This window comes from Bos javanicus, chromosome 2, assembly GCF_032452875.1.
Source record: "Bos javanicus breed banteng chromosome 2, ARS-OSU_banteng_1.0, whole genome shotgun sequence".
Taxonomy (NCBI): domain Eukaryota; kingdom Metazoa; phylum Chordata; class Mammalia; order Artiodactyla; family Bovidae; genus Bos; species Bos javanicus.
This window is the reverse complement of record NC_083869.1, coordinates 10039459-10052949: the sequence shown is the minus strand read 5'-3', so window position 1 is coordinate 10052949 and position 13491 is coordinate 10039459. Positions and strand designations below refer to the sequence as shown.

The following is a 13491-nucleotide window of genomic DNA, read 5'->3' as shown; positions in this document are numbered from 1 at the left end:
ATAATATGAATTAGAAGAAAGTGGAGAGGAGAGAAATGAGGCTACAGACAGAAGATGGAGAAGCAAGTCAGATTAATGATAAAATGTATCAATTTCTGAACAATTTTTGCAAGGCCATAAATGTAGCTCTATGTTTTCCGGAAACCAAAGCAAAGAAGATCTGATTCATGCCACAATTCACAATTTCTCAGATAAAAATAAATACAGTGCATGGGAACCAGTTGACTAATGGAATAAAGTAACAATTGGATTATCACACAAAGTCAAAAAAAATATTGAGTCCATTTATTTATTAAAATGGTTGAATAATTAAATAAATGAGGGAGAAGAGACCAAACTCCCATAGAGAATTATTCCAAATAATTTATGTACATATTCCACCATCAAGCAGACAGAGCAAACCTTCAGTTTTAAGAGAATCTTAAGGTACAGAAATTCCCTGGCTGTCCAGTGCTTAGGACTCTGTGCTGTCACTGCCAAGAGCCTGGGTTCAATCCCTGGTCAGGGAACTAAGATCCCACAAGCCAAGGCATGGCTGAAAAAAACAACGATAATAATAAATAAATATTTTTTAAAAGAAACTCTTAATGTATAACATGGTGACTATAGTTGATAACACTATTCATATAATTAAAATTTGCTAAGAGAGTAGAACTTGTGTTCTCACCAAAACAAAAGTGTTTTTAATAAAAAGCAAATACATGAGGTGATGGATGTTTTCATTAACTTGATGGGGGAAATCTTTTCACAATATGTATATATATATCAAGTCATCGACATGTACGCTTTAAATATCTTACGATTTTATTTGTCAACTTTATCTCAACAAAGCTAAAAAAATTTTTTTTGAAGAACTAAAAATCAGAACTCTCAGAGCAAAAGTTAAATTCAAATACTAGATTTTTTTTAATTCTAGACATATTGTAGTATAATTTCAGAATTTCTGATAAAGAAGAATCTTGGAAGAAGCTGTAAAGAAAAGGCAAATTACCTACAAAGGAATGGTTGTTGAATTAAGAGCTAACCTGTCATCTGTAATTATAGCACCAGAAGTTGGTGAAGTAGTATCAGAAAATGCTACAGAAAAATAACTTAATGCTATACCTAGCTATCATTCAAGGTGACAGACAAAATAAAGACATTTTCAGACATAGAAGAATCTAATGGAGCTTTCTATCTACAGACCTTCACCTAAAAAAAAAAAATTATGAAAGCAGTATACATACCTCATCAGGATGAATGGTGAGTCCAAAGGAAAAAGCCTCTTGTGTAAAAACAGCACTGAGGACAGAAAATGTTTCTTTAAAAATAGACTAGCAAATTGTATGAGCTACTGACTATAATATCAATTGATAATTAACTGTGGTTCTTTCATTAAAACTGAAACTAAATGGCTTCATAACAATAAAATCATAGAAATAAGTCTAAATCTATTAGTAATCCCAATAGTATAAGTGGATTAAACAACCTAACAGAAGAAAAAGAACTATGAGATCTGATTTTAAAATATACCTAGTTATCTTAGAAGAGACATGCATTAAATAAAACAAAGGTTTGAAAATAATGGGATGATCAGAAGTATAAAGGAACATACTAACCAAAAGTAAGTTGATATAGCAATATCAGTGTTATACAGAGTGTAAGACAAAGGGCTTAATAAGGATAAGCTATAAAAAGGAGCACAACATGAAAATAAAATACATGAACTTGTATGCTTCTGTATCAGACAGAGTAGTTTAGGCTGCATATGCCACAATAATAAATTACACTGGCTTTACACAGTAAAGTTTTATTTCTTACTCACAAAAAGTCCTGTGCAATTTTCATAAGTGTTGCAGATCAGCAATCATCCATCCGGCGACTCAGAAATCCAGGCTGTTTCCATCCTAGGTTCAATCATCTAAATAGGCAGCTTTCTTGGTTGCTAAGACAGGGAATAGATAAGCTGAATGTCCTGCAGAAGTTCTTCAGTACTTTAGCCCAGCAATGACACAGACAACTTCCACTAACAGACCGTGGGTCAGAATTTGTCACATGGCATGACCCAACTGCTAAAGCCTGGCAGGTGTGGTGGAGTACACACTTGTTCAGTAAGCATTAAGTATTTCTGTCATAGCAAATAACGAAATATTTGCTAGTTTGTCCACAATGTAAAATTAGACAATATTAAAAAGGACAACTAACATAAAAAATCACTTTGAGTTTTAATTCATTTCTTTTAGACAAAAGATCAAGAAAAAAGAGACAATAGTATATTATCTTTGGACATATATATATAGTGAAATAAAGTTTTCTAAAATGCACAGAAATGCTGAATACTATCTTCAGGACAGTGTGGGTTCTCAAGAGGACATAATGGAAACAGAATTAATATTACATAATTTTTAAAAGAATATATACATGTCTAATAGTTTTCTATGCTGTGTAACAAAATATCACAAGCTTAAGAACTTAAAACAACATATATTTATTATCCCACAGTTTCCTTGAGTCAGGAGTCAGGCTGTAGCTTAGCTGGGTAATCAAATTCTCACATGGCCATAGACAAGGTGTTAGTGAAGTGTGGAATCTCATCTGAGGCACAGGATCTACTTCCAAAGTCACTTGATTGTTAGCGGAATTCATTTCCTTGCATTTATAGAATTCATAGTGCCCTGCTTCTTCAAGTTTCAGCAGAGGAATCTCTGTCTGCAGTCAGCTAAAACAGAGTTCTTTACAATCGAATGTAATTATCATCTCATCTTATAATGTAATCTAATCAAAGGAGTGACTACCTCCTCATATTCACAGGTTCTGCCCATGCTCAAGATGAGGGGATTATTTAGAACAAGTACACAAGGAGACAGGAATCTTGGGAGCAATCTCAAAATTCTACTTACCTTAGTGTCTCAAGAGCTTCTCTGATGGCTCAGATGGTAAGGTATCCATCTGCAATGTGGGAGACTGGGGTTCAACCACTGGGTTGAGATGATCCCCTGGAGAAAGGCATGGAAACCCACTCTAGTGTTCTTGCCTGGAGAATTCCTATGGACAGAAGAGCCTGGTGGGTTATAGTCCATGGGGTCGCAAAGTGTTGGACATGACTGAGCAACTAAGCACAGCACATAGAATCTAAAGTTCTTAGAATCTGGTAGAAGACAAAAACATAAGACCAATCGTATAAAGCAATGTGAGACAAGCTACAGCTACCCAGTTTACACAGTGGTAAAGACTCTACTTGGCAGTGCAGGAGACACAGGAGGTGCCAGTTTGATCCTTGACTCAGGAATATTTCCTGGAGGAGGAAATGGCAACCCACTCCAGTATTTTTGCCTAAATAATCACATGGACAGAGAATCCTGGTGGGCTATAGTCCATGGGCTTGCAAACAGTCAGACACTTCTGATCAACTGAGCATGCACAAATGACGTGAGCTATATTAGATGTGTGTCTTTGTTTCGGTTTCCCAAGGGTGACCCAGGAAGAAGACCTTTCAGTTCAGTTCAGTTGCTCAGTCATGTCCAACACTTTGAAACCCCATGGACTGCAGTACACCAGGCTTTCCTGTCCACCATCAACTCTTGGAGCTTGCTCAAACTCATGTCCATTGAGTCAGTGACACCATCCAACCATCTCATTCTCTGTCATCCCCTTCTCCTCCCGCCTTCAATCTTTCCCAGCATCAGGTCTTTTCCAATGAATCAGTTCTTTGCATCAGCGGCCAAAGTATTGGAGCTTCAGCTTCAGCATCAGTCCTTCTAAGGAATATTCAGGACTGATTACCTTTAGGATTGACTGGTTTGATCTCCTTGCAGTCCAAGGGACTCTTAAGAGTCTTCTCCAATACCACAGTTCAAAAGCATCAGTGCTTTGGCACTCAGCTTTCTTTAGAGTCCAACTCTCACATCCATGCATGACTACTGGAAAACCATAGTTTTGACTAGATGGACCTTTGTTGGCAAAGTAATGTCTCTGCTTTTTACAAAACCTGAAAAAATGCCACACACAAAAAAAAAAGAAAACTATAGGTCAATATCACTGATGAACATAGATGCAAAAATTCTTAATAAAATTCTAGCAATCAGAATCCAACAACACATTAAAAAGATCATACATCATGACCAAGTAGACTTCATCCCAGGGATGCAAGGATTCTTCAATATCTGCAAATCAATCAATGTAATACACCACATTAACAAATTGAAAAATAAAAGATATATGATTATCTCAATAGATGCAGAGAAAGCCTTTGACAAAATTCAACATCCATTTATGATAAAAAAAAAAAACTCTTCAGAAAGCAGGAATAGAAGGAACACACCTCAACATAATAAAAGCTATATATGACAAACAACAGCAAACATTATCCCCAATGGTGAAAAATCGAAAACATTTCCCCTAAAGTCAGGAACAAGACAAGGGTGCCCACTTACACCACTACTATTTAACACAGTTTTGTAAGTTTTTGCCACAGCAATCAGAGCAGAAAAAGAAACAAAAGGAATCCAAATTGGAAAACAAGAAGTTAAAACTCACACTTTGCAGATGACATGATCCTTTACATAGAAAACCCTAAAGACGCCACCAGAAAATTACTAGAGCTAATCAATGAATATAGTAAAGTTGCAGGATATCAAATCAACACACAGAAATGCCTTGCATTCCTATACACTAAAAATGGAGAAAACAGAAAGAGAAATTAAGGAAACAATTCCATTCACCATTGCAACAAAAAGAATAAAATACTTAGGAATATATCTACCTAAAGAAACTAAAGACCTATATATAGAAAACTATAAAACACTGGTGAAAGAAATCAAAGAGGACACTAATAGATGGAGAAATGTACCGTGTTCATGGATAGGAAGAATCAATATAGTGAAAATGAGTATACTACCCAAAGCAATCTATAGATTCAATGCAATCCCTATCAAGCTACCAACGGTGTTTTGCACAGAGCTAGAACAAATAATTTCACAATGTGTATGGAAACACAAAAAAACTCAAATAGCCAAAGCAATCTTTAGAAAGTAGAATGGAACTGGAGGAATCAACATGCCTGAATTCAGGCTCTACTACAAAGCTACAGTCATCAAGACAGTATGGTACTGGAACAAAGACAGAAATATAGATCACTGGAACAAAATAGAAAGCCCAGAGATAAATCCACACACCTATGGACACCTTATCTTTGACAAAGGAGGCAAAAATATACAATGGAGAAAAGACAATCTCTTTAACAAGTGGTAATAGGAAAATTGGTCAACCACTTGTAAAACAATGAAACTAGAACACTTTCTAACACCATACACAAAAATAAACTCAAAATGGGTTAACAATCTAAACATAAGACCAGAAATTATAAAACCCCTTGAGGAGAACATAGGCAAAACATTCTCCGACATACATCACAGCAGGATCCTCTATGACCCACCTCCCAGAAAATAGGAAATAAAAGCAAAAATAAACAAATGGAACCTAATTAAAATTAAAAGCTTCTGCACAATGGAGGAAACTATAAGCAAGGTGAAAAGACAACCTTCGGAATGGGAGAAAATAATAGCAAATGAAGCAACTGACACAGACTTAATCTCAAAAATAGACAAGCAGCTCCTGCAGCTTAATTTCAGAAAAATAAATGACCCAATCAAAATATGGGCCAAAGAACTAAACAGACATTTCTCCAAAGAAGACATACAGATGGCTAACAAACACATGAAAAGATGCTCAACATCACTCATTATCAGAGAAATGCAAATCAAAACCATAATGAGGTACCATTTCACACCAGTCAGAATGGCTGCAATCCAAAAGTCTACAAGCAATAAATGCTGGAGAGGGTGTGGAGAAAAGGGAACCCTCTTACACTGTTGGTGGGAATGCAAACTAGTACAGCCACTATGGAGAACAGTGTGGAGATTTCTTAGAAAACTGGAAATAGAACTGCCATACAACCCAGCAATCCCACTGCTGGGCACACACACGGAGGAAACAAGAATTGAAAGAGACACGTGTATCCCGATGTTCATCGCAGCACTATTTATAATAGCCAGGACATGGAATCAACCTAGATGTCCATCAACAAACGAATGGATAAGAAAGCTGTGGTACATATACACAATGGAGTATTACTCAGCCATTAAAAAGAATCCATTTGAATCATTTCTAATGAGGTGGATGAAACTGGAGCCTATTATACAGAATGAAGTAAGCCAGAAAGAAAAAACACCAATACAGTATATTAATGCATATATATGGAATTTAGAAATATGGTAATGATAACCGTGTATGCAAGACAGCAAAAGAGACACAGATGTATAGAACAGTTTTTTGGACTCTGTGGGAGAGGGGGAGGGTGGGATGATTTGGGAGAACGGCATTGAAACATGTGTAATATCATATGTGAAACAAATCACCAGTCCAGGTTCGATGCAGTATACAGGACGCTCAGGGCTGGTGCACTGGGATGACCCAGAGGATGGTATGAGGAGGGAGGTGGGAGGGGGTTCAGGATGGGGACCACGTGTACACCCGTGGCAGATTCATGTTGATGTATGGCAAAACCAATACAATATAGTAAAGTAATTAGCCTCCAATTTAAATAAATAAATTTATATTTTAAAAAAAGAAAAAAAAATGTCTCTGCTTTTTAATATGGTGTCTAGGTTGGTCATAGCTTTTCTTCCAAGGAGCAAACATCTTTTAATTGCATGGCTGAAGACTCCAACCTCATTGATTTTGGAGCCCAAGAAAATAAAGGCTGTCAATGCTTCCATTGTTTCCCCATGTATTTACCATGAAGTGATGAGACAGGATGCCATGATCTTCATTTTTGCTGTTGAGTTTTAAGCCAACTTTTTCCTCTCCTATTTCACTTTCATCAAGAGGCTCATTAATTCCACACCACCTTCTGCCATAAGGGTGGTGTCATCTACATATCTGAGGTTACTGATATTTTTCCCAGCAACCTTGATTCTGGTCTGTGATTCATCCACCCCAGTATTTCACATGATGTACTCTGCACAGCTGGAATCAAGATTGCTGGGAGAAGTATCAATATACTTCAGATATGCAGATGACACCACCCTTATGGCAGAAAGTGAAGAGGAACTAAAAAGGCTCTTGATGAAAGTGAAAGTGGAGAGTGAAAAAGCTGGCTTAAAGCTCAACATTCAGAAAACGAAGATCATGGCATCCGGTCCCATCACTTCATGGGAAATAGATGGGGAAACAGTGGAAACAGTGTCAGACTTTATTTTGGGGGGCTCCAAAATCACTGCAGATGGTGACTGTAGCCATGAAATTAAAAGACGCTTACTCCTTGGAAGGAAAGTTATGACCAACCTAAATAACATATTCAAAAGCAGAGACATTACTTTGCCAACAAAGGTCCGTCTAGTCAAGGCTATGGTTTTTCCAGTGGTCATGTATGGATGTGAGAGTTGGACTGTGAAGAAGGCTGAGTGCTGAAGAATTGATGCTTTTGAACTGTGGTGTTGGAGAAGACTCTTGAGAGTCCCTTGGACTACAAGGAGATCCAACCAGTCCATTCTGAAGGAGATCAGCCCTGGGATTTCTTTGGAAGGAATGATGCTAAAGCTGAAACTCCAGTACTTTGGCCACCTCATGCAAAGAGTTTACTCATTGGAAAAGACTCTGATGCTGGAAGGGATTGGGGGCAGGAGGAGAAGGGGACGACAGAGGATCAGATGGCTGGATGGCATCACTGACTCGATGGACATGAGTCTGGGTGAACTCCGGGAGTTGCTGATGGACAGGGAGGCCTGGCGTGCTGCGATTCATGGGGTCACAAAGAGTCAGACACGACTGGGCGACTGAACTGAACTGACTCTGCATATAAGTTAAATAAGCAGGGTGACAATATACAGCCTTGACATACTCCTTTCCCAATTTGGAACCAGTCTGTTTTTCCATGTTCAGTTCTAACTGTTGCTTCTTGACCTACATACAGGTTTCTCAGGAGGCAGGTAAGATGGTCTAATATTCCCATCTCTTAAAGAATTTTCCAGTTTGTTGATATTCACACAGTCAAAGGCTTTAGTGTTGTCAATGAAGCAGAAGCAGAAGCTTTTCTGGAATTCCCTTGCTATTTCTATGATGGCTTAATGCAATAAAATTTTATTTTATTCCATTGATAGGACAGTGGGGCAGAGATAGGATGGAGGACTGGCAGATGTATTCCTTTAGTCATTCAGGAACCCAGCTGACAGGCTCTGGCATTTCAACACATGGTTTTTAAAGATAACTTCTCTTGAACAATAGTTCCTTGCTGGTTATCGATTTTAAATATAGCAGTGTATACATGTCAATCCCACACTCCCTAACTATCCCTCCCCCCACATACCCTGTATGGCACAGGGAACTCTACTCAACATTATGTAACAACCTAAATGGGGAAATAATTTGAGAAAGAATACATACATGTATCTGTATAATTGAATCACTTTACTATGGACCTGAAACTAATATAACATTGCTAATAAACTATACTCCAATATAAAATTAAAAGTTTTTAAAAAGGATAACTTGTCTATATAAGCAAGCAATTAACAAGACAAGAGAAGAAAGAACAGATTGTGTGGGAGAAATTTAGCTGTAAGGCTACATGGCCACACAAAAGGACAAAGGAGTTTGAGTAATGTAGTCTGAATATGTGCCCAGCAGGAAAAGAAAATAGATTGGTTGAACAGCTAAATATCTGTCATAGGTGCTATCAGTTCAGTTCAGTCGCTCAGTCGTGTCCGACTCTTTGCGACCGCATGAATCGCAGCACGCCAGGCCTCCCTGTCCATCATCAACTCCCGGAGTTCACCCAGACTCATGTCCATCGAGTCAGTGATGCCATCCAGCCATCTGATCCTCTGTCGTCCCCTTATCCTCCTGCCCCCAATCCCTCCCAGCATCAGAGTCTTTTCCAATGAGTCAATTCTTTGCATGAGGTGGCCAAAGTACTGGAGTTTCAGCTTTAGCATCATTCCTTCCAAAGAAATCCCAGGGCTGATCTCCTTCAGAATGGACTGCTTGGATCTCCTTGCAGTCCAAGGGACTCTCAAAAGTCTTCTCCAACACCACAGTTCAAAAGCATCAATTCTTCAGCACTCAGCCTTCTTCACAGTCCAACTCTCACATCCACACATGACCACTGGAAAAACCATAGCCTTGACTAGACGGACCTTTGTTGGCAAAGTAATGTCTCTGCTTTTCGATATGCTATCTAGGTTGGTCATAACTTTCCTTCCAAGGTGTAACCGTCTTTTAATTTCATGGTTGCAGTAACCATCTACAGTGATTCTGGAGCCCAGAAAAATAAAGTCTGACACTGTTTTCACTGTTTCTCCATCTATTTCCCATGAAGTGATGGGACCAGATGCAATGATCTTCGTTTTCTGAATGTTGAGCTTTAAGCCAACTTTTTCACTCTCCACTTTCACTTTCATCAAGAGGCCTTTTAGTTCCTCTTCACTTTCTGCCATAAGGGTGGTGTCATCTGCATATGTGAGGTTATTGATATTTCTCCCGGCAATCTTGATTCCAGCTTGTGTTTCTTCCAGTCCAGCGTTTCTCATGATGTACTCTGCATATAAGTTAAATAAACAGGGTGACAATATACAGCCTTGACGTACTCCTTTTCCTATTTGGAGCCAGTCTGTTGTTCCATGTTCAGTTCTAGCTGTTGCTTCCTGACCTGCATACAGATTTCTCAAGAGGCAGGTCAGGTGGTCTGGTATTCCCATCTCTTTCAGAATTTTCCACAGTTTATTGTGATCCACACAGTCAAAGGGCTTGGCATAGTCAATAAAGCAAATATAGATGTTTTTCTGGAACTCTCTTGCTTTTTCCATGATCCAGCAGATGTTGGCAATTTGATCTCTTGTTCCTCTAAGCAATTAACTAAGCCTCTAATGCTCAGGCTTCTTTTTTAGCTGAAAATGGAGAAGCTCTATACAGTAAAAAAAAAAAAAAAAAAAAAAACCAAGATCAGAAGGTGACTGTGGCTTAGATCAGTTCAGTTCAGTCGTTCAGTCATGTCCAACTCTTTGCAACCCCATGAACAACAGCACACCAGGCCTCCCTGTCCATCACCAACTCCCAGAGTCCACCCAAACCCATGTCCATTGAGTCAGTGATGCCATCCAACCATCTCATCCTCTGTCGCCCCTTTCTCCTCCTGCCCTCAATCTTTCCCAGCATCAGGGTCTTTTCCAATGAGTCAGCTCTTCACATCAGGTGGCCAAAGTATTGGAGTTTCAGCTTCAACATCAGTCCTTCCAAAGAACACCCAGGACTGATCTGCTTTAGGATGGACTGGTTGGATCTCCTTGCAGTCCAAGGGACTCTCAAGAATCTTCTCCAACAACACAGTTCAAAAGCATCAATTATTCAGCACTCAGCTTTCTTTATAGTCCAACCCTCACATCCATACATGACCACTGGAAAAACCATAGCCTTGACTTAGATCATGAACTCCTTATTACAAAATTCAGACTTAAATTGAAAAAAGTAGGGGAAACCACTAGACCATTCAGGTATGTCCTAAATCAAATCCTTTATGATTATACAGTGGAAATGACAAATATATTTAAGGGATTAGATTTGATGGACAGCCTGCCTGAAGAACTATGGACAGAGGTTCATAACATTGTACAGGAAGTGGTGATCAAAACCATCCTCAAGAAAAAGAAATGCAAAAATGTAAAATGGTTGTCTGAGGAGGCCTTACAAATAGCTGAGAAAAGAAGAGAAGCTAAGGTAAAGGAGAAAAGGAAAGATATACCCGTCTGAATGCAGAGTTTCAAAGAATAGTAGGAAGAGATAAGAAAGACTTCCTCAGCGATCAATGCAAAGAAATAAAGGAAAACAACAAAATGGGAAAGTCTAGAGATCTCTTCAAGAAATTTAGAGATACCAAGGAAACACTTCATGCAAAGATGGGCACAATAAAGGACAGAAATGGTATGGACCTAACAGAAGAAGAAGATATTAAGAAGAGGTAGTAAGAATAACAGAAAAACTATACAAAACTGGTCTTAATGACCCAGATAACCATGATGGCCTGGCCACTCACCTAGAGCAAGACATCCTGGAGTGTGAAGTCAAGTGGGCCTTAGGAATCATCACTATGAACAAAGGTAGTGGAGGTGATAGAATGCCAGCTGAGCTATTTCAAGTCCTAAAAGATGATGCTGTGAAAGTGCTGCACTCAATATGCCAGAAATTTTGGAAAACTCAGCAGTGGCCACAGGACTTAAAAAGGTTAGTTTCATTCCAATACCAAAGAAGGTCAATGCCAAAGAATGCTCAAACTACTGCACAGTTGCACTCATTTCACATGTTAGCAAGATAATGCTCAAAATCCTTCAAGCTAAGCTTCAACAGTACATAAACCAAGAACTCCCATATGTTCAAGGTGGATTTAGAAAGAGCAAAGAAACCAAAGACCAAATTGCCAACATCTGTTAGAACTAAGAAAAAACAAGGAAATTCCAGAAAAGCATCTACTTCTGCCTCATTGACAACACTGAAGCCCTTGACTGTGTGAGTCACAACAAACTGTAGACAATTCTTAAAGAGATGGAAATACCAGACCACCTAACCTGCCTCTTGAGAAACCTGTTTGCAAGTCAAGAAGCAACAGTTAGAACTGGACATGGAATAACAGACTGGTTCAAAATTGGGAAAGGAGTACATCAAGGCTGTGTATTGTCACCCTGCTTATTTAACTTATATGCAGAGTACATCATGTGAAATTCCAGGCTCAATAAATCACCAACTGGAATCAAGATTTCCAGGAGAAAATCAATAACCTCAAATTTGCAGATGATACCACCCTTATGGCACATAAAGAAGAATTAAAGAACCTCTTGATGAAAGTGAAAGAAGAGAGTGAAGAAGCGAGCTTAAGATTCACCATTCAAAAAACTAAGATCATGCCATCCTGTCCCATCATTTCATGGCAAAAATGGGGAAAAAATGGAAACAGTGACAGACTTTATTTTCTTGGGCTCCAAAATCACTGTGGATGGTGACTGCAGCCATGAAATTAAAAGACACTTGCTCCTTGGAAGAAAAGCTATTACAAATCTAGACAGCATATTAAAAAGCAGAGAGATTACTTTACTGATAGAGGTCCGTATAGTCAAAGCTGTGGTTTTTCTGATAATCATGTACAGATGTGAGAATTGGACTATTAAATTGGACTATTAAGAAGGCTGAGCACTGAAGAGTTGATGCTTTTGAATGTGATGCTGGAGAGATTTTTTGAGAGTCCCTTGGACAGCAAGGAGTCAAACCAGTCAATCTAAAGGAAATCAATACTGAATATTCATTGGAAGGACTGATGCTGGAGCTGAAACTCCAATACTTTGGCCACCTCAGGTGAAGAGCCAATTCATTGGAAAAGACCCTGATGCTAGGAAAGATTGAAGGCAGGCAAGAAGGGGACAACAGAGGATACGATGGTTGGATGACATCATTGATTCAATGGACACGAGTTTAAGCAAACTCTGAGAGATAGTAAAGGACAGGGAAGCTTCACATGCTGCAGTCTATAGGGTGACAGAGTCAAACACCACTGAGTGACTGAACAGCAACATAATGTTCAGGAACAGCTTGAAAGCACAGGATACCTCAGTTAAATGTTATAGGATCATATATAGTTGTGATGATCAACTTTTTGTGTCAAGTTGACTGAAACAGAGGAGCCTGGATATTTGCTTAAATATTATTCTAGCTATGTCTGTTGGAGTGTTTCTGGATGAGGTTGACATTTGAATCAGACTAATTAAATTATATTGTCTCCTCAATGTGGAAGAGCCGCATCCAATCCACTGAAGTCTTGAATAGAACAAAAGGCAAATAGAGGATTATTTCTCTGCCAGATGTTCTTCATGCTGGGACATCAGTATTCTCCTGCCTTTGGGGCTTCCCTGGTGGATCAGAATCTGCCTGCCATGTAAGAAACCTGGGTTCAATCCCTGGGTCGGAAAGATCCCCTGGAGAAGGGAATGGCAACCTACACTAGTATTCTTGCCTGGAGAATTCCATGACTAGAGGAGGCTGGTAGGCCACAGTTTAGTTCAGTTCAGTCAGTCAGTCATGTCCGACTCTTTGCGACCCCATGGACTGCAGCACGCCAGGCCTCCCTGTCCATCACCAACTCCCGGAGTTTACTCAAACTCATGTCCATTGAGTCAGTGATGCCATCCAACTATCTCATCCTCTGTTGTCCCCCTCTCCTCCCGCCTTCAATCTTTCCCAGCATCAGGGTCTTTTCAAATGAGTCGGCTCTTCGCATCAGGTGGTGAAAGTATTGGAGTTTCAGCTTCAACATCAGTCCTTCCAATGAATATTCAGGACTGATTTCCTTTAGAATGGACTGGTTTGATCTCCTTGCAATCCAACGGACTCTCAAGAGTCTTCTCCAACACCAGATTTCAAAAGCATCAATTCTTCAGCACTCAGCTTTCTTTATAGTCCAACTCTCACATCCAT

General features: G+C 39.1%; 1 long non-coding RNA gene across 1 annotated transcript; it reads right to left on the bottom strand.

Moving 5' to 3' along the window:
• Positions 1-1002: 1002 nt before the first annotated feature.
• Positions 1003-4172, bottom strand: LOC133235382 (uncharacterized). Its single transcript, XR_009732542.1, has 3 exons — positions 2880-4172; positions 1805-1924; positions 1003-1281 (listed from the first exon to the last, which is right to left on the bottom strand). It is a non-coding gene; the product is annotated as an uncharacterized LOC133235382 (long non-coding RNA).
• Positions 4173-13491: the final 9319 nt, after the last annotated feature.